At 36.5% G+C, this 18,650-nt stretch overlaps 1 protein-coding gene across 1 annotated transcript in view; it reads right to left on the reverse strand.

The window, feature by feature from the left end:
• TMC1 (transmembrane channel like 1) overlaps window positions 1-18,650 on the reverse strand; it is a 389,456-nt gene that overhangs the window by 362,672 nt on the left and 8,134 nt on the right. Inside the window, exon 2 of the mRNA XM_060300845.2 lies at window positions 13,968-14,151. The gene's annotated coding sequence lies outside the window, so the exon portion shown is untranslated. The remainder of the gene's footprint in view (window positions 1-13,967; window positions 14,152-18,650) is intronic.

Consider the following 18,650-nt stretch of genomic DNA (forward strand, 5'->3'; position numbering starts at 1 on the left):
CCTAAGGAGACAAAAGACATGTGTGCAGAAAACTATAAGACACTGATGAAAGAAATTAAAGATGATACAGAGGGAGAGATATATCATGTTCTTGGATTGAAAAAATCAACACTGTGAAAATGACTATACTACGCAAAACAATCTACAGATTCAGTGCAATCCCTATCAAACTATCAATGGCATTTTTCACAAAACTAGAACAAAAAAATTCACAATTTGTATGGAAACACAAAAAGACCCCAAATAGCCAAAGCAATCTTGAGAAAGAAAGATGGAGCTGGAGGAATCAGGCTCCCAGACTTCAGACTATACTACAAAGCTATAGTAATTAAGAGAGTATGGTACTGGCACAAAAACAGAAATATATATCAAGGGAACAGGATAAAAACCCCAGAGATAAACCCACACACATATGGTCACCTTATTTTTGATGAAGGAGGCAAGAATATACAATGGAGATAAGACAGCCTCTTCAGTAAGTGGTGCTGGGAAAAGTCGACAGCTACATGAACGAAATAAAAATAAATAGAAAATATTTTTTTTTAAATTAAAAAAAATAAAAATAAAAGAATGAAATTAGAACACTCCTTAACACCATATACAAAAATAAACTCAAAATGGATTAAAGACCTAAATGTAAGGCCAGACACTATAAAACTCTTAGAGGAAAACATAGGCAGAACACTCTATGACATAAATCACAGCAAGTTTCTTTTTGACCCACCTCCTAGAGAAATGGAAATAAAAACAAAAATAAACAAATGGGACCTAATGAAACTTCAAAGCTTTTGCACAGCAAAGGAAACCATAAAAAAGACCAAAAGACAACCCTCAGAATGGGAGAAAATATTTTCAAATGAAGCAACTGACAAAGGATTAATCTCTAAAATTTACAAGCAGCTCATGCAGCTCAATATCAAAGAAACAAACAACCCAATCCAAAAGTGGGCAGAAGACTAAATAGACATTTCTCCAACGAAGATATACAGATAGCCAACAAACACATGGAAGGATGCTCAACATCACTGATCATTAGAGAAATGCAAGTCAAAACTGCAATGAGGTATCACTTCGCACCGGTCAGAATGGCCATCATCAAAAAAACCTAGAAACAATAAATGCTGGAGAGGGTGTGGAGAAAAGGGAACCCTCTTGCACTGTTGGTGTGAATGTAAACTGATACAGCCACTATGGAGAACAGTATGGAGGTTCCTTAAGAAACTAAAAATAGAACTACAATATGACCCAGCAATCCCACTACTGGGCATGTATCCTGAGAAAACCATAATTCAAAAAGAGTCATGTACCAAAATGTTCATTGCAGCACTATTTACAATAGCCAGGACATGGTAGCAACCTAAGTGTCCATCCAGAGATGAATACATAAAGAAGATGTGGCACATATATACAATGGAATGTTACTTAGCCATAGAAAGAAACGAAATTGAGTTATTTGTAGTGAGGTGGATGGACCTAGAGACTGTCATACAGAGTGAAGTAAGTCAGAAAGAAAAAAACAAATACCGTATGCTAACATACATATGGAACCTAAAAAAAAAAAAAAATGGTTCTGAAGAACCTAAGGGCAGGACAGGAATAAAGACACAGACATAGAGAATGGACTTGAGGACACAGGGAGGGGAAAGGGTAAGCTGGGACGAAGTCAGAGAGTGGCATGGACATATATACACTACCAAACGTAAAATACATAGCTAGTGGGAAGCAGCCACATAGCACAGGGAGATCAGCTCGGTGCTCTGTGACCACCTAGAGGGGTGGGATAGGGAGGGTGGGAGGGTGACGCAAGAGGGAGGTGATATGGGGATATATGTATATGTATAGCTGTTTCACTTTGTTATAACGCAGAAACTAACATACATTTATAAAGCAATTATACTCCAATAAAAATGTTTTTAAAAATGGGAAAAAATAGCTATGTTACTGTTTTAGTTAAATTAAATCCATAATATTTTAGGTTCACTAGTAGACTTTACAATATAAAGGATTAAAGGAGTAAATGTTTTTGCAATTCAAGTTTAAAAAAACAGGTTTTTATAGTTTTGTGTATTTAGATGTACATTTTTTTAAAATTATTTCATTATTTATTTTTGGCTGCATTGGATCTTCATTGCTGCACGCAGGCTTTCTCTAGTTCCGGTGAGTAGGGGCTACTCTTCATTGCAGTGTGCGGGCATCTCATTGTGGTGGCTTCTCTTGTTGCGGAGCACAGGCTCTAGGCCCACAGGCTTCAGTAGTTGCAGCACACTGGCTCAGTAGTTGTGGCACGCGGGCTCAGTAGTTGTGGCTCACGGGCTCAAGAGCGCAGGCTCAGTAGTTATGGCACACGGGCTTAGTTGCTCTGTGGCATGTGGGGTCTTCCTGGACCAGGGCTTGAACCCATGTCTCCTGCACTGGCAGGCAGATTCTTAACCACTGTGCCACCAGGGAAGCCCTAGATGTGCATTTTATTTCTCCTAAAATAGGGACAGACCTGTTGTTTAGAAGATGCCAAAAAGATACTGAAAAAAATCCTTACTAGCAATGGAATCAATCCCATTTCTTAGTAAACTGGTGTTTACAGATACAGATTTTGCTCTTTCTGTTGGGGAGTGGGCTGTGTGGCAGGGGAGCTGTGGAACTGAAGGATTTGCAAATAAACGTAAGAACTAAGTGTTTTGGAAAAGAAACCTGGAGGATTACCTAGTCCAATGAAGTCTTTCTTCATTCAAGAGGTGACAGTAAGCCTTTCAATTTCAGAGCAGAGTTCTTGCTATACCATACAGTATTCTCTAGTTTGCTAAGAGGTGGAACCCCCTAGAAGTCAATGTTTTTTTGGAAACCTATTAAAATGTTGACATATTTATGTCTGCCCTGGGAACCAAACTTTTACTTGTAAAAAATATGATTCTATTATATTCATATGTTATATTTAACCTCAACATATCCAGGGGGGGAAATGTTGTTAAACTAAACACAATGAGTTATTTCAGAGGTTTTGTATTAACATTTGTATGCTACCTACTCATTTGGTTTCCTGAGCTCATCAGCAAATAAGCAGTATAAGATGGCAAAGATTTAAGAAAAATTTAGGGTGTGAACTTAAATGTAGAAATTCGAAGTTTACTATCTTCTTTTCTAAAACTAAGATGAGACCATACAAATATCTAGTCACTACATTGTATACCTGAAACTAATATAACGTGTCAATTATAACTGAAGTTTAAAAAAAAAAAAAAGATGAGGGGCTTCCCTGGTGGCGCAGTGGTTGAGAGTCCGCCTGCCGATGCAGGGGACACAGGTTCGTGCCCCGGTGCGGGAGGATCCCACATGCCGCGGAGCAGCTGGGCCCGTGAGCCATGGCTGCTGAGCCTGCGCGTCCGGAGCCTGTGCTCCGCAACGCACGGGGAGGCCACAGCGGTGAGAGGCCCGCGTACAGCGAAAAAAAAAAAAAAAAAAGATGAGACCAATGTTACTTCATGCCAGCCTTGGTGAATCTGCACCCCCTTGAAGCCTAGTTCAGTTTTTTGAAATTCTAAGTTGGTTCTCATTTGGTAAAGTAGAGATAAAACATTTGAATGACTATTTTTGTTTTGTTTTCAATCCACTGTGCTAAAATCATGTGGTTACTGCGTGTACCTTATGTTCTTTAAAAGATGGTTTTAAATGAAAATGTTTTGAGACTATAAGAAGTCTTAATGCTTTGGGGCAATTACCACAATAAAACTAATTTTGAAAAGTACTCCATTAAAAGACAATTGAGGGACTTCCCTGGTGGTGCAGTGGTTAAGAATCCACCTGCTAATGCAGGGGACATGGGTTAGAGCCCTAGTCCAGGAAGATCCCACACGCCACGGAGCAACTATGCCCGTGTGCCACAACTACGGAGCCTGCACACTAGAGCCAGCAAGCCACAACTACTGAAGCCTGCGCCCCTAGAGCCTGTGCTCCACAACAGGAGAGGCCACCTCAATGAGAAGCCCGCACACCGCAACAGAGACCCAACACAGCCATAAATAAATAATTAATTAATTTTTTAAATAAATAAATAAATTTATTTTTTTAAAAAAATAAAAGACAATTGAATGTGGGAAGTGACTGTTAAAAGGATATTTGAGTGGACATTTTGACTCTTCTTGATTTCAAAAGTATTCTGTACGTATGAGAATTGTCTATGATATAATTCCGAGTAGAAAAATAACACTGCAGATTTCATTTCACATGTGAACTTTTTTAAAAAACAAAGAGAGCACTGGAACAGAATAAAAGTTTTTAAAACAACTTACTCCAGGTGGTAAGGGAAGAACTTTCAGTTTTTATTTTATAGACTTCCATACTACTTAACCATTTTGTGTGTCATATAAAGTGCCACATAAAATGTTGTTTACAAATAAAAAATTATATCAACTCAGTAGAGTGAATGTTTAAAAAGCTGTTGTTTGGTATTCTACTCTTGGATTACTTTCCCTTCATAATCAAACCTTTGCTTCTCACACGGTGGGTCCTCAATAAATACTTTTGAGATTGAACACTGGTTTGTTGTTGTTGTTGTTGTTTTTGCCTATAAAAATAGCAATTTTAGATATTCAACCTAATTGTAGCTGCTCAGTGAATAAACGACAATGTTGAAAAGAACAACTGAAAATGTAGGCCCCAGATTTGTGATGGCTGAATCCTAAAGGCAGTGCCTAAAATATCAAATGTCTCAACTAAAAGTAAGGACAAATTTGGGAACAAGCTAGAGAGCCTCTTAAAATTCCAGAGTGTTAATTCCCAACTTATCTCCCTAGTTTTCAAATTTATAGATGAATATATTTTCAAAGTCTCTACAAGCTGAAGGATTCTAAATCTAGGCCAAATAACTGATTACAATAAAGAGAGTGTTGGTTAAATATATTTTCTTTCCTTTTCTACTGAGGAACAAATAAGAGGACCTAAGCTAAATTTGTAACATTACAATTTTTTCAAAATTTGAGCCAAATACTAAGTTCTTAAAGAGCAGATAGATTTTCAAGGCAAGTTGTGAATTCTCATTCTTGCATCCCTTCAGAAGTAAGACAGAAGTGACTGTGTGTGGCTACATGACTTGGGTCCAGTTCTGCTTAGAAGCTGGTGGGAGAGGTAACTGGTACTCTGAGGCTATAGCTGCTTAATGTGATAAGAAAGTTCTAGTGCATCTAATGCATCCATGCTGATTTTTCCCTCTACAAACCAGCATTTTAAGTCAGAGAGTGTCATTTTCACAAGCTTGAGACAGCCTACATTTCCATTATTATGAATGCTCATAATTGAAACTGGGAAGAACATTTCAGTAAAAATTTTTTAAAATAAATTTTAAAAAATAAATTGGGCTCAGAATTAAAAAAAACTGGAAAGAACAGTGGAAATGTAACATCTCAGAAGCATTATGCAATTGGGTAGAGTAAAAGGTAAGGAGGGTTCCTCAGGAAACTAAAAAGTGCTGGATTTTCTACCATTTCTGATATATAAATATAGTACTAGGAAGAAGAAGTATGTACACATAAGATACTCTAGGCCTGGTTTATTGATATAACATTAGGTTGACCTCTACAAAAATACTTATTAGGAATGTCATAATAATAATCATGGATATAATAACTTTACAATTATAATTACAGGTTGGACCAATGCAACCTCCAGGCAAACAAAGATTGTGGAGCAGCATGATCCTATCCACAAGCTGATATCATATGCATTTGTACGTGTTCAGTGTTCAAATGGTTTGGGAACTTCATTTTCAAAAGGCAATTTCAAGACCTAAAATTGTTTTCCTCCATATAAAAAAAAAATGTTTGAGAGAACCAGCTAGAGAGTTACCACCTAATTCATGTAGCAGGTATTTCTTTAAGTATTTACTTAAATACAAGTGCCTGGTACCATGATGAGCACTGGGACACAGAAATGGAAAAACAAACATGGTGTGATGGTTATGCCAGCTCATATATCAAACATGTTCATTAATATGACACACTACCTATGGGGGGAAATAACATACTTTCAAAAGTGATTTTCTGTCTCTGGTTTAGCAGACGGTGCTAAACCACAAAAATTCACAATTCTGTGCATACAAAAATTCACAATTTCTTCAGTATGAGTGTGGAAATGTACATATATTTGGGCCATTGAAAGAAAAGTGTTATTAAAATTTGAATGATAATAACTACTGTTTATTGAGTACCATTATTGGGCCTGTATTTAATATTAACTCTTTTAAACAACCCTGAAAGTAGGTATTATTTCCATTTTATGGATGATTTATGTTGAGAAGCCCCTCCCAGAATAAGCCCATGATATTCTGAACAATTTGCAGTTCCAGAGCAGCAGCTGAAGCTCATTTTAAAAGATGAAACAATAGTGACCATTTACTGAACATTTACTCTGTCCTTGTACTGTTCTAGGTCCTTTACATTTATTGTTTCATTGCATTCTCACAACAACCCTACGCGATACATAATAATGTATAGATGTAGCAACCGAGGCTCAGAGAGGCTAAGCAATGTGCCCTAAATCACACAGCCAGTGAATGACCACCTAGCAGAGTTACCAACCTGGGGCTCTCTGACCCTCAAACACTTACTCTCTCCTCTCTAAAATATCCCCACACTCCACCGACATCCACTTCTCCAACCTCTTTTCATGCTCTGTCCTCTGCCTGAAATGGTCTCCTCTGCCTAACTCCCTCTCATTCTTCAAGGTCCAATGCAGATATTCCCTTTTCAGTCCCAACCACCCCAGGCAAAATTTGTAATCATAGCACGTGTTTTTGCTACTAGTCTAGCACTTATCACATATTATTGTAATTATTTGTAAGTATTTCTCTCCCAGGGAGGTTAAGAAGACCTTGAGTTCAAACAATTGTTCATTATTCATTTTTGAGTTCCCAACACATAGTAAACAGCTTGGCACATAGACTGACACCCTAAGTTATTAGGTGGCAGACCTAATAACTCACACAAGCCTGCTGTAAATTAAAAGAACCTCTAAAAAAGTGACAAAAACAATCCTCCTGCCTTTATCTGTGAACCATATTTTTTTGCATGTTTTTATTTGTCTGTTTAAAAGACCCTCAGAAAAGTAAATGTCACCACCTCTCCACCCTCTCTATTTGTCATTCTCCTAACAGGTCATTCTAGCCTGTTCCTGCATATTTCTGCCCTCTGAGAAAATTGTGCCTTCTCCTAGTTCAGAAAACACAAAATAGAATTTCCACAAAATCTGTCTTAATTTTGCCTGTTTCCTGGTTAACTAAGCTATACATGGCACAGAACTTCTCTCTGAATTCTCATCACAGCGATAGGCCTTTTTCTTGCCAGTGAGAAATGTGATGACCACAAGGGAGTCTACTACTGCCAGAAGCAAGGAGCACACTGAAAAATGGTACATGGCTTAGCCCTTCAAACAGAGCAAATGCATTTTTGTTTACCAATGTTTTATTTTCCTGTAAGGAGATAAGTAAATGTTTTGATTCCTGATTAACAGATTGGAAGGCAAAGATATAGAAAGAGTAAATTATTTGGCCTAAATCCTATTGTCCTAGAGTTTGGAATTTAATCCAAAAGTTTTTACCTTCCAGCCCACACTCAAACTCAAGACCAAATTTTCAGAAAATGGATTGTAGCTCTATTATTTTCTTTATCAAGACAATCAGGTCATCCCTTTAAATAACTCCTTTCTGCTTTAGAAGTGATATTAATAGACAATTATCCTAAAAATTTATATGCAAAACAGGCTAATAAAAAGATCTGGCCTTTTTTTTAAGTTTATACTGAATAGAAATATCATAGATAATTGGCAGTGCTGTCTGGACAAAGAGTTATAGCTTTGTGGTATAAACACATAGACTGCATTTCCAAATTAGCTCAAGAAATTTCCCATTTCTTAGAGGGCGGGCTGGCTGCCAGCTCTCCAAGAGAGAAAAACACACCCTCTTAGAACATGAATCATTACAGAGCACATAAAGCAAGTGTGTGAACACACACACAAACACATACACACACAGAGGCATTTTAAATAATTGCGTGAGACTTTACAAAATATCCCTTCACCACATATAAGGTACACATTTTATCAACCAAGATCAGGTTGTCCTTTTCTCATCCATGCTGTCATAAAGGGTAGGCTATTTACCAATAGCATTGCTACATAAGAAGGCTCAAGATGTGCTGTAAACAGGGGTGCCAAACACACAGAGCAGATGACTCAGAACTGATTTTAGACTACACACTTGTAGGCTGAACTTAGTGCCTGCAGCTGGTTATTTGTCAACCCTGTTTTAAAAACAGATTGGTTGACCTTTATGCCTAGAACTAGTTATCTTCTAAATCCCTTACATGAAGTGCAACCTTCTAAGAGAAAGAAGACCTAATCAATGCTTTTAGCATAGGTGCATTTGGAAATGTGGATTAAAATTTTGAACAAGGACAGAGGTGAGCTCCCCAAGCTGAAACACAACAGAAAACCAGAGGCAAGGTGACCAGAAACGAGAGTGGGCATTTGGATGGCTCCCATCCATGTCATAAATGAGTGCAGTGAGTGTCCTTATTCTTTTTATTGTAAATATTCAAAAGTACTGACACATTACGATCAGATGGATAGCTTACAATTGAAACGAGGCCAAAATAGTTCCAAAATCCAAAGGCAAAGGAAGCCAGATATCTCAACATGCGTGCCTAAAAAGCAAGTGTAAAGCACACAATAAAATATAAAAAGAAAACTTACAAGAATAATAAATATGCTCTTTAACTGCCGTGAGACAACAGATTCCTCACAACAATCAGTTCTACATTAGCTAGCAAAAAGAGCTACTGCGTTGGACCAAAGGCTTTTTTCCCCTTTATTAAAATTTCTGATTTCATCATAAATGTTATGGTATTACTGTCCAAGGGTCTTGGAATTTAATGCATATTTTTAGACGTTAATTTAATAGAGTAAAACCACAACTTGCAAATTTCTTTTAATATTGGAAGAATACTTATCTATTTTATACTACTTTTTGAAAAGCTTTTATTAATAAGGCATTTTTGGAAAGAATATTTTACATACTTTTTTCAGACTAACTCTACTTCTTTTTAATAAAAACTAATCCAAAAAAAGTAAATACAAACAAAGAATTAAAAAATAAATACATTCCCTATATTAAAAGCAACTTTTTTCTTGCATGGTTTATCAGTAAACTCAAAATACACTTAAGCTGATGATTAAAATGATCTATAATTGTCTTGTCTTCACTGTTAAAAAGTTCTAGGATAAAATGAGAATGTTTGATATTAAAAGCTGTGCTTCCACCCAAATACACTGCAACACCCCTGAAATGATAGGTAATGAGGACATTGTTTCCTTAGGTTGCTTCTTAGAAGCATCCATAATGCTGGGTTTTTGTAGAGGTGTAGACATTTTCTTTGTTTGTGTTTTTGGTTGGTGATGGTGGTGATAGCTGTTTATGAAAGCCATCAGATATGGTTATTTATTAATACAGATGCCTTTAAAATGCAATGAAGTCAGGAAAGATAAAAAGTCATCTTACAAATACAAACTTAACTCTTCTATCACAGTCCTAAATAACTGTACAAAAAGTGAGATTTGGCTATGAAAACAAAAAATCCTTGTCTCATTATTTCTATCCTCAACATTCTCACAAGTTATATGAAAAGTAACACAGAGAAAAGAAAGGATTTTTGACAATATTTTATTGAATACATAAAATAATTTTAATCAATATATAGGGTAATATAAAATAACTCACTCAAAAATTAAAATTCCTCAAATTAAGTTAACTCAGTCAATAAATGTATTTGTTTATAATCTCGGTGTCCAGTCATATAGATGTTTTTAAAATATAAGAATGTAAATATAATGTGATGATTTTGGTTAAAAAATTAATAAACATAAGCATAAAATAATCCATTATTTTTAAATGGAAAATACAAAATGGAAAACAATACTTTTACAGTTTGTTTTTGTTCTTATTTCTAAATAGTATGTTTATCAATTTGGAGATTTTCTTATTAACTTCCTATAACTGCAGAGGAGAACTGAGCTCATTACAAGACTCCACACCTCTCAATTTTCAGGATTATATCACTATTTTTAGTTTCACTATTCATTATCTTAAAATTTAAATAATTTCCTTATACCATGAATTTGTTTTTATTTAAATTGTTTTGGCTTTTTTTTTGGTTTGGTGTGTAAAATATGTCACACATTCAGAAAGTCATAAAGCATAGATGTATTCTGAAGCAAACATCCATTGGCTACTCAGATCAAGAAGAGCAATACCAGCCCCAAGAAGCTCCCTCCATACTTTCTATGTCACAGCCTGCTCCCTTTTCCTTAAATGTAACTCTCTCCTGATTGTTTTGGTGTTCACTTCCTTGTTTTGGTGCTTTACATTTTTGCTAAGAATACATCGCTCAACATTACAGTCTGGCCTGTTTTTGAGTTTTAAATAAATGGAATTATGCATTATATATTCTTTTACATTAGCCTTTTCTAGCTCAATATAATGTTTATAAGATTCATTTATATTGTAGCATTGAGTTGTAGTTCATTTTCATTGCCTTATAGTATTCCATTGTATAATTATACCACAATTTATTAATACATTCTCCTGTTGATGGACATTTAGCTTGTTCCTATGTTGAAGCATATGAATAAAGCTGCTATAAACTTTCTTATACATGTCTTCTGGTACACATGGGCATAGATTTCAGTTGGATGTACACCTAAGAGAGGAATTGCTAGGTCACAAGTACAGTATGTTTAAATAAAGTCAAACTACTTTCTAAATTGGTTAAACTAGTTTCCATTCCCACCAGCAGTTGTATGAGAATTCCAGGTGCTCTACTTCCTTGGCAATCCTCACTATTTTGTCTTTTTAATTTCAGCCATTCTGATGCATATGTAGGAGCATCTCTTTTCATTTTTAATTTGCATTTCTCTGATGACTAATGAGATTGGGCACCTTATCATATGTTTCTTGACCTATTAGATATTTCCTGTTTTAAAGTGGCTGTTGAGTCTATTTGCCCATTTTTCTACTGAATTGTATTTTCTTACTGCGTTGTATGAGTTCTTCATATACTCTGGATATAGGCACTTTGTTAATTATATGTGTTCCAGATATCTCCTAACCTGCAGCTTGCCTTTTTACTATTTTAATTATTTTTAATATTCTTAATTTTACTGTAATCAAATTAATCAATCCTTACCTTTAAGGTTGGTGCTTCTTAATATCCAATATGGTTAAAAATGATTCTCTCACGTTGAGATCATGAATCTATTCTTCTATATTATCTTCTAAAGCTTTATTGTTTTGCCTTTCATAGCTAAAGGATCTACAATTTACCTAGAATTGATATTTTTGTATACAGTGTGAGTGGCTTAAGTTGGGTTTTTTTCCCAGATAGAGCATCCTCTTTTCCAATGCTCAGCAACGTCATCAATGTTTAATTTTTTCGTTAATTTTCAACAGATTCTCTCGACTCCTTACTGTGTAAAATGAGGATGTGCGTACCTTTACAGTTGCTTCCCCTTCCTGTGCCTACCTTTCATCTGCCAACATCTGTCAGCTAGAGCTTTACTTTAACATCATCAAAGCCAAGTGTTTATATTCTGTTGTTAATCAAGATTAACTCCTCCATGCTTTGTGCATAAGTTTATTTTAAAAGCTGATAACCAATAAAAAAATCTTTTTTTACTACAAAGAACATTTTATTTTATATTTACTAGTCACGAATTTGTCATTAATTATTACATAAATGCTGCCTAGTGCCATTAACCAAATGGCATGACCATTTTATGTCTACAATTCACTTCTGTATTTACAAACATAATTTTCATGACTCAATAAACAAATTTTATATTATTATAACCATTACATTATTCATCATAGAGCTAGAAAGTGCTAAAAATTACATTCTCTTGTCTATACTGCTGATGTCACAATCCTTGTGCCACTCAAAGGAAAATACACTAGTGCCAAGATTAGAGTCTCCTCTCTTACAGTTTACCAATTGCTGAAAAAATAATCATGTGTTAAATTGTTTTATATTTGGAACATGATGTTCTGGTAAAGTGTTTTGATCTAGTTAGAGTTTCTGGTTATTCTTTTTTACCTTCTTAAGATTCATAGGCTTTTCCCACCATATCCTAATATCTTGCAACTTATCATTAGCAGCTGCTATTATTTGAAAGCGATTCTTTTCTTTTCCTTGAAAACATTTTTCTGGAGGCCTGCCAATCTCTGTCCTAAAGTAGACCAGTTTTCTTCCTTGGCCTACTATATAACTGTCATCCTTGAATATTGTTTCATTATTCAAGTTTTTTTTGTATAATATATGCTTGAGAAGAGGTAGACCAACTGCAAGGTTAGAGGGAGCACAACCCACACAGGACCACCCTCACATGTGACATCGGTTGCAAGTTTGAGGGGTTCTCCAAATCATGCTCAGTTTTGATAATTCACTAGGAGGACTCACAGAACTCACTGAAAGCTATCATATTCATGGTTGAGAGTTATTGCAGAGAAAGAATACAGATTAAAGTCAGCCAAGGGAGGAAATACATAGAGTAGAGTCTGGGGACATACCCAGTGCAGAGCTTCCATTGTCCTTTCCCCATAGAGTCAAGACACATTACTTCTCCAGTACTGATTTTTGACAATATGCACAGATGCTTGCCAACCAGGGAAGTTCATTAGAGCCTCAGTATTTAGTTTTTACTCAGGCGCCATTACATAGGCATGATTGACTGCCCTCAAGGTCAATTTTAATCTCCAGTCTCAATTTTAATCTCCAGTCTCCAGGCCCTCAAGGTGTGACTCAAAGTCCCAACCTTGAATCACATCCATTACAGTTTGGCTGCCCCAAAGCCCCCAGGAAGACAATAACACCCCATCAGGCATGACATTCCAGAAGTTTAGAGATTACTTCCCGAAAGCTGGTGGCAAAGGCCAGACCTCTTGTGGGGTAAGGTTAAATGATTTATTAAACAATCCCACATCTTCCCCTCTCTTGGTTTTCACCCTTTTTTTTTACTGGAGTACACCCTCAAGTAAAGGTTCATAGATGTAAATTCCCACTTTAAATCTTTAGTGTTCTGAGATTTCACAATGATATCTCTAAATACGGGCCTTTTAAAAATTTATCTGACTTGGCTTTTATGGACTGTTTGAATTTAAAAATCTCCCTTTAGTGCTCGCTTCGGCAGCACATATACTAAAAATCTCCCTTTAGCTCTGGAGATGTTATTTTTTTTAACAATTCCTTCCCTCTACCATGAGTGCTTTGTCTTTCTAGAATACCTACTAGTTGGCTATTAGACATCTCGAACTGATTTCCAGTTCTGAGTCCAAAGCTTCTCCAGGGTTCTTCAGAGCAGCTTAGTGACTTCTATCCTTGCAGTCCACTTCTCTCATATCCTAGGGTGTTGTTTTCTCCTCTTCTTCCTCTCTGCTCCACTATAAACTTAATAAAGCATGTTTACCTTCTTCTCATCTACTCATGACCACTTATAATTCTCCCCATCTCTGTGGACTACAAATCTTTTTTATTCTTCTAATACTATTTTAAATTATTTCTGTGAGAGAGGAATAAATAAATGTGCTCGCCTTGACGTCGTGAACTAGAAACTGCCCTTATGAATTAAAAAAATATTTTAAAGACAGGTGGCTTTTATCTTCACAGTATGTTTCCTATGACTATATCAGTGGCATGACACCCAGCAATGAATGCATTCTCTGAGCCTCGATTACACAATTCCAGGACAAGAGCATCTTAGGAGAGGTACACACATAGAGCCTTATATGACACTTCTTCCTTTATCATATTACATACACAAGATATCACATTATAAATATTAAAAGGAAAAATGACCTCAGTGACTTTATTTTTAAAATTCAAAGCTGTTCCTATCTAAAGAAAAACAACAGAAGAAAATTATAAAACTCTTACCAAGTTCCAGATGGCAGCTGTGGTGTACAAGAAAGAATGCTGGCTTTGGCATCAGAAGACCTGGGTTTGAGGCCTGGCTCTGCTTCTGTTGTCTCAGTAACTTTGATCGAGTTACTGAACTTTTCTGAGTCACAAATTTCTCTTCCATAAACAGACATGTGTCTGTCTCACCACTGTTGTGAGGCTGAAAACAAACAATAGACATGAAGGAACTTTATAAATTGCAATGTAAATAGAAAATAAAATACACTTTCCAAATGACCATATTCTCCAAGGGAGGTTTTGTGCAGAACTCAACAGAATCTTTCAGGGGAAAAAAAAGGTCTACATCTCTGTGAACATCTTTTCTCAGACAAGGAAAAAAAAAAAATCACTCAAAAATCACCTGAATTTTCCATGGGTTCCACCACATAGATAAACGCCCACTGGAGATGATTGTAAACATAATTATAGACTCTAAAAATGGTATATAAAAACAAGTTCCTAATTCTGAGTTTATTCACTTACCCTGTCCTTCAGCAAACATACAATGAATGCCAACAATATTCCAAGCCCTTGAAACATTTTTTTTTTAAAACATCAATTAGACCCACTACTTTCACTCATTCAGAAAGCTTCCTGTTTGTAGGGGAGATCATGTATGTACCCTTATACCCATAGTACAGTATTGGGTATAACAAGTTACATATGCCTGCTGCAAACTAATAAGAAATGGTACTTCAGCCTTAAAAAATTAGTGGGTGATATTTCATTTCCCACCTATGAGAGTCACAAAATTCCAAAAGTGTGACAATATACACTACTAGAAACAATGTCGAGAAACAGGGTCTCACAAACATTGGTGTTGAGAATGTAAGATGGTACAAACCTTATGGCAAAGAACTTGGCAATATTTAACAAAATTAGGCATAACTTTATCTTGTATTGCTTAGACTCAGCAATCCCACCTCCTGGAAAGATTCACTATCAAAAAATGAAAAGACATATGCACAAGTCTATTCACTGCAGCCCTATGCATAATATCAAAAACTGGAAAAAACCCAAATGTCCATCAATAGGAAACTTGTTGAATAAAACATGGTCCACCCAAAAAAATGGAATATCATACCACCAATTAAAAGAAAGGGGGTGAGAGTGAAGGTCTCTAGTACATGATCTCCAGAATATGTTGTTAAATGACAAAAGCTAGGTGAAGATATGCATTAGTATGCTACCATTTCGGAAAGGGGAATGTATAAATAAATACATATACTTGCTTATTTTAAAATGGAGCAGGAGAAATAATAGTCTTTTCAATAAATGCTGCTGGGAAAACTGTATACGTACATCCCAAAGAAGAGAGTTGACCCTTATTATACCATATACAAAAATTGAAATGGTTCAAAGACATAAATATAAGACCTAAAACTACATATCTCTTAGAAGAAAACATAGGATAAAAGCTTCATGAAAAGAGAGAAAAAAAAATTTTTTAAGAAAAAAAAAAAAGTAGGCTTTCAATTGGCTAAAATAAGTAGAGGAACATTCCAAGAAAAGGGAACTAAGTTCACAAAGGTAACAGATATAGGAAAGTAATGCTTTGTTCTGGGAACTGTGAAAAGCTTGGATTGCCTGAAGAATGGGTTCTGTATAGAAGATATGAAGAATAGAGCATAAAGGAGAGGGCCTCTTATAACAGGTTAATGCATGTGGACTTTATTCCATAGGCAATAAGTAACCTTGGAAGGTTTTCATTATCAAGGGGATACGTAATAAAATAGAGCTTAATACTAATAATATTTTACTTTGTATTGATCTTTATTTTATTTTATTTTATTTTAAGACCATGCCACACAGCATGCGGGATCTTATTTCCCAGACCAAGGGTCAAACCCGAACCCCCTGCAGGGGAAGCACAGAGTCTTAACCACTGGACCACCAGGGAAGTCCCTTGATCTTTATTCTTTACAAGTTGCTTTTACATACATGATCTCATTTGATCCCCGCCACAATTCTATAGTGGAGGTGTTACTACTACTTGTCAGTAGAATAATCTTTAAACAAGACATAGGCCCAGGTCTTATATGATTTCAAATTCAATCTGCTTCAAATATACTTCCCTTGTAGGAAGACTGATGTTTTGAAGTTGTGTGCAAAATACACTAAAGCGAGAGGATACTGAAGGCAGTAGGGCAGCTCCTGAAGAACAAAGGAACTGCTGAGACAGAGTTGGCTTTAGAAGCCAGCGTTTAGCCAAGTAATCGAAAATCAATGAGCAGGCTTCTTCTCTTCTAGAAAGTTTGACTCTGCCACGAAGGCAGCAGGAACAGGATTACGGAGATGATCTCAAATTTCTTTAAAATTCCCCCATGGTACTGAGCACTGTCCTAGGCACAGAGCGCTGCCAAATAGGTGCCTGGGGCATTCATTCCTCTCCGTGGGCACTAACACTACATGCCAAGGACAGGGAGAACCTTAGTCCCTACAGTGTTCTGAACTGTACTACCTGCTTCCAATTGCCTACTGCAGACCCAGATCACATCTCTCCAGCAGAATGAAATCAGATGCCTGTTCCAACATGACAAAGACATGTTTGTTTAAATGACAACTGTAGGATTCCGCCAAGGACATGTGGGCCATGTGAAAACTGGAAGCACAAAGCTCACAGCTGTTCATTTCAACAGTCAAGAGTGGACAACTGGTAAGAATCCATACAATTTTTTATTGTTTAAGTCTTAGGTGCTCTTGTTTTTCTAATAGCTTCCCTGCTAACGATGCAAATTTGATCTCTCAAAATAAGGATTTTTCAGGAAAACATCTTGCATATGTTAACAAAGACGCGTTTGATTCGACTTCTCTAACACTGAAATATAAAGTGATCCAGATGAAAATTTCCTAACATCATATTACCTTTAAAGGTTATTCTAAAATAGTTAAAACATTAAACTCCAGCTTTGTTTCAAGGCCCCCTCCAGGTTCTGTCTTGTCGTAAGCTGAGCTTTCACAAGACTCCAGCACCGACTCACTCACCTAGTTCAGATCTTTCTTCAGGGTCCCTGAGTAATGCTGATAGAAGTGTTAAAGCAAAGGATTAACATCCCTCATCCCAATTCCCTCAAATAGTAGTTTTCTTTTTCTGCTTTTTGTTTGCTTATTGTATTTTAGCTCGAGAAATCCTATCTTTACAAGAAATCTTTTGTTGAAGTCCACTATATACAACTGCTAAAAGCAGAGTTGTAGTTGAAGGAGACAGGAAAAGAGGTGAGACCTGATTATTTATCCTCCCTCGGGCCCAAAGCCTTAGACTGGACACAGAATAAAACAGTTGACCTTAAAGATTTCTGAGGTAACTTAGAATTTGAGGCATGATCTTCAAGATTTAGGAGCATAAAAACACTGAGTTAGACCAACCTACTGAGTGTGAATAATAGAGCAGTCTACTTGATCGCTTCACTCATTCGTTCTTCCCACAATTATTCACTGAATATTTACGAGGTGCCAGGCACTGTTCTTAGCGCAAGGGATATAGCAGGAAACAAAAGAGACTAATTCTGTGCTCTCATGGAGCTTAAAAGATAGTGGGGGGAAGACACTTAATAAAGACATAAATAAGAGTAATATATGTTTGATGTGATAGAAAATGGATATGAAGAAAAGTAAAATAGGATAAGGGATAGTAAAAGGGTATACACGTGTGCGTGTGCGTGTGTGTGTGTGTGCTCTTTTATGTGGTGAGTTGGGAAAGGCCTCCCTTGTGAGGGTGATCTTTAATCGGGGAGTCAATAAAGTGAAATATCTGGAACAAGAGCTATTCAGGTGGAAGAAACAGTAAGTAGAAAAGCGCTGAAGCAACCGAGTGCTTGGCATGTTTGAGGAAGAGCGAGGAAGCCATAGTGACAGAAGCAAAGCAATGAAGAGTGACAGCAGTAGACGATGAGGTCAGGAGGATATCAGCTCCTCGGGGGAAGAGGCCAGATCACCCTCAATGTTGCTCTGCAGGTGCCAGCTGCAAGTTATGGAGTGGGTGGTCAATAAACATGTGTTGGAGAGACTCAGAAAGTCCATTGTTTTAATAATAAGAACAAATCAAAGAGTATATATAATTTCTTAGTTCTTCCATGAGAAAGTCTGAGGTGGAAATTTTGTAATGTATTTGTCTGATTAGAGTCCAGAACATCTTCTCCCTCCCTAGTGACCCCTGCCTTGGGGACAAAGTGCCTTCAGTGTTTTCAGGGCCACATCTCCCACCAGTCAGTTTCTGATGTTCTTATTGCTCAGATTACATAGGATGGCATGTTCCAAGGAAAATGATGACTAGTGCAGAATGAACAACATTAATAGATAAGATCCCCTGGCATAGAAATAGAAATCACTTTTAGATCAGAAAAGAAACAAACTGTTGCAAAATCAATGGCCTTGCACTGTAGCTCTGAGCTTCACAGAATTCTGTCAAGTGTAGTTTTGGTCAATGATGTCACTCCCTCAGCCACTTAGAGCTGCATTAAGCACAATTCCAGAGCTAAACTGATATTATGAGGTAAAAATTGGTTGACTCTTTTACTTGTATTTCTAGGAGCAGGCCACTTTTAGCATAATTTCTTAAGAGGAGCAATTTTCAAATGAGGTTTTATGGCAGGCTTTGTCTTGTGTTTCTTTTTGTAAGGATAGCCATAGTCTCATCATTCCCTCTCTTGGGACCCACCA

This window comes from Globicephala melas, chromosome 6, assembly GCF_963455315.2.
Source record: "Globicephala melas chromosome 6, mGloMel1.2, whole genome shotgun sequence".
Taxonomy (NCBI): domain Eukaryota; kingdom Metazoa; phylum Chordata; class Mammalia; order Artiodactyla; family Delphinidae; genus Globicephala; species Globicephala melas.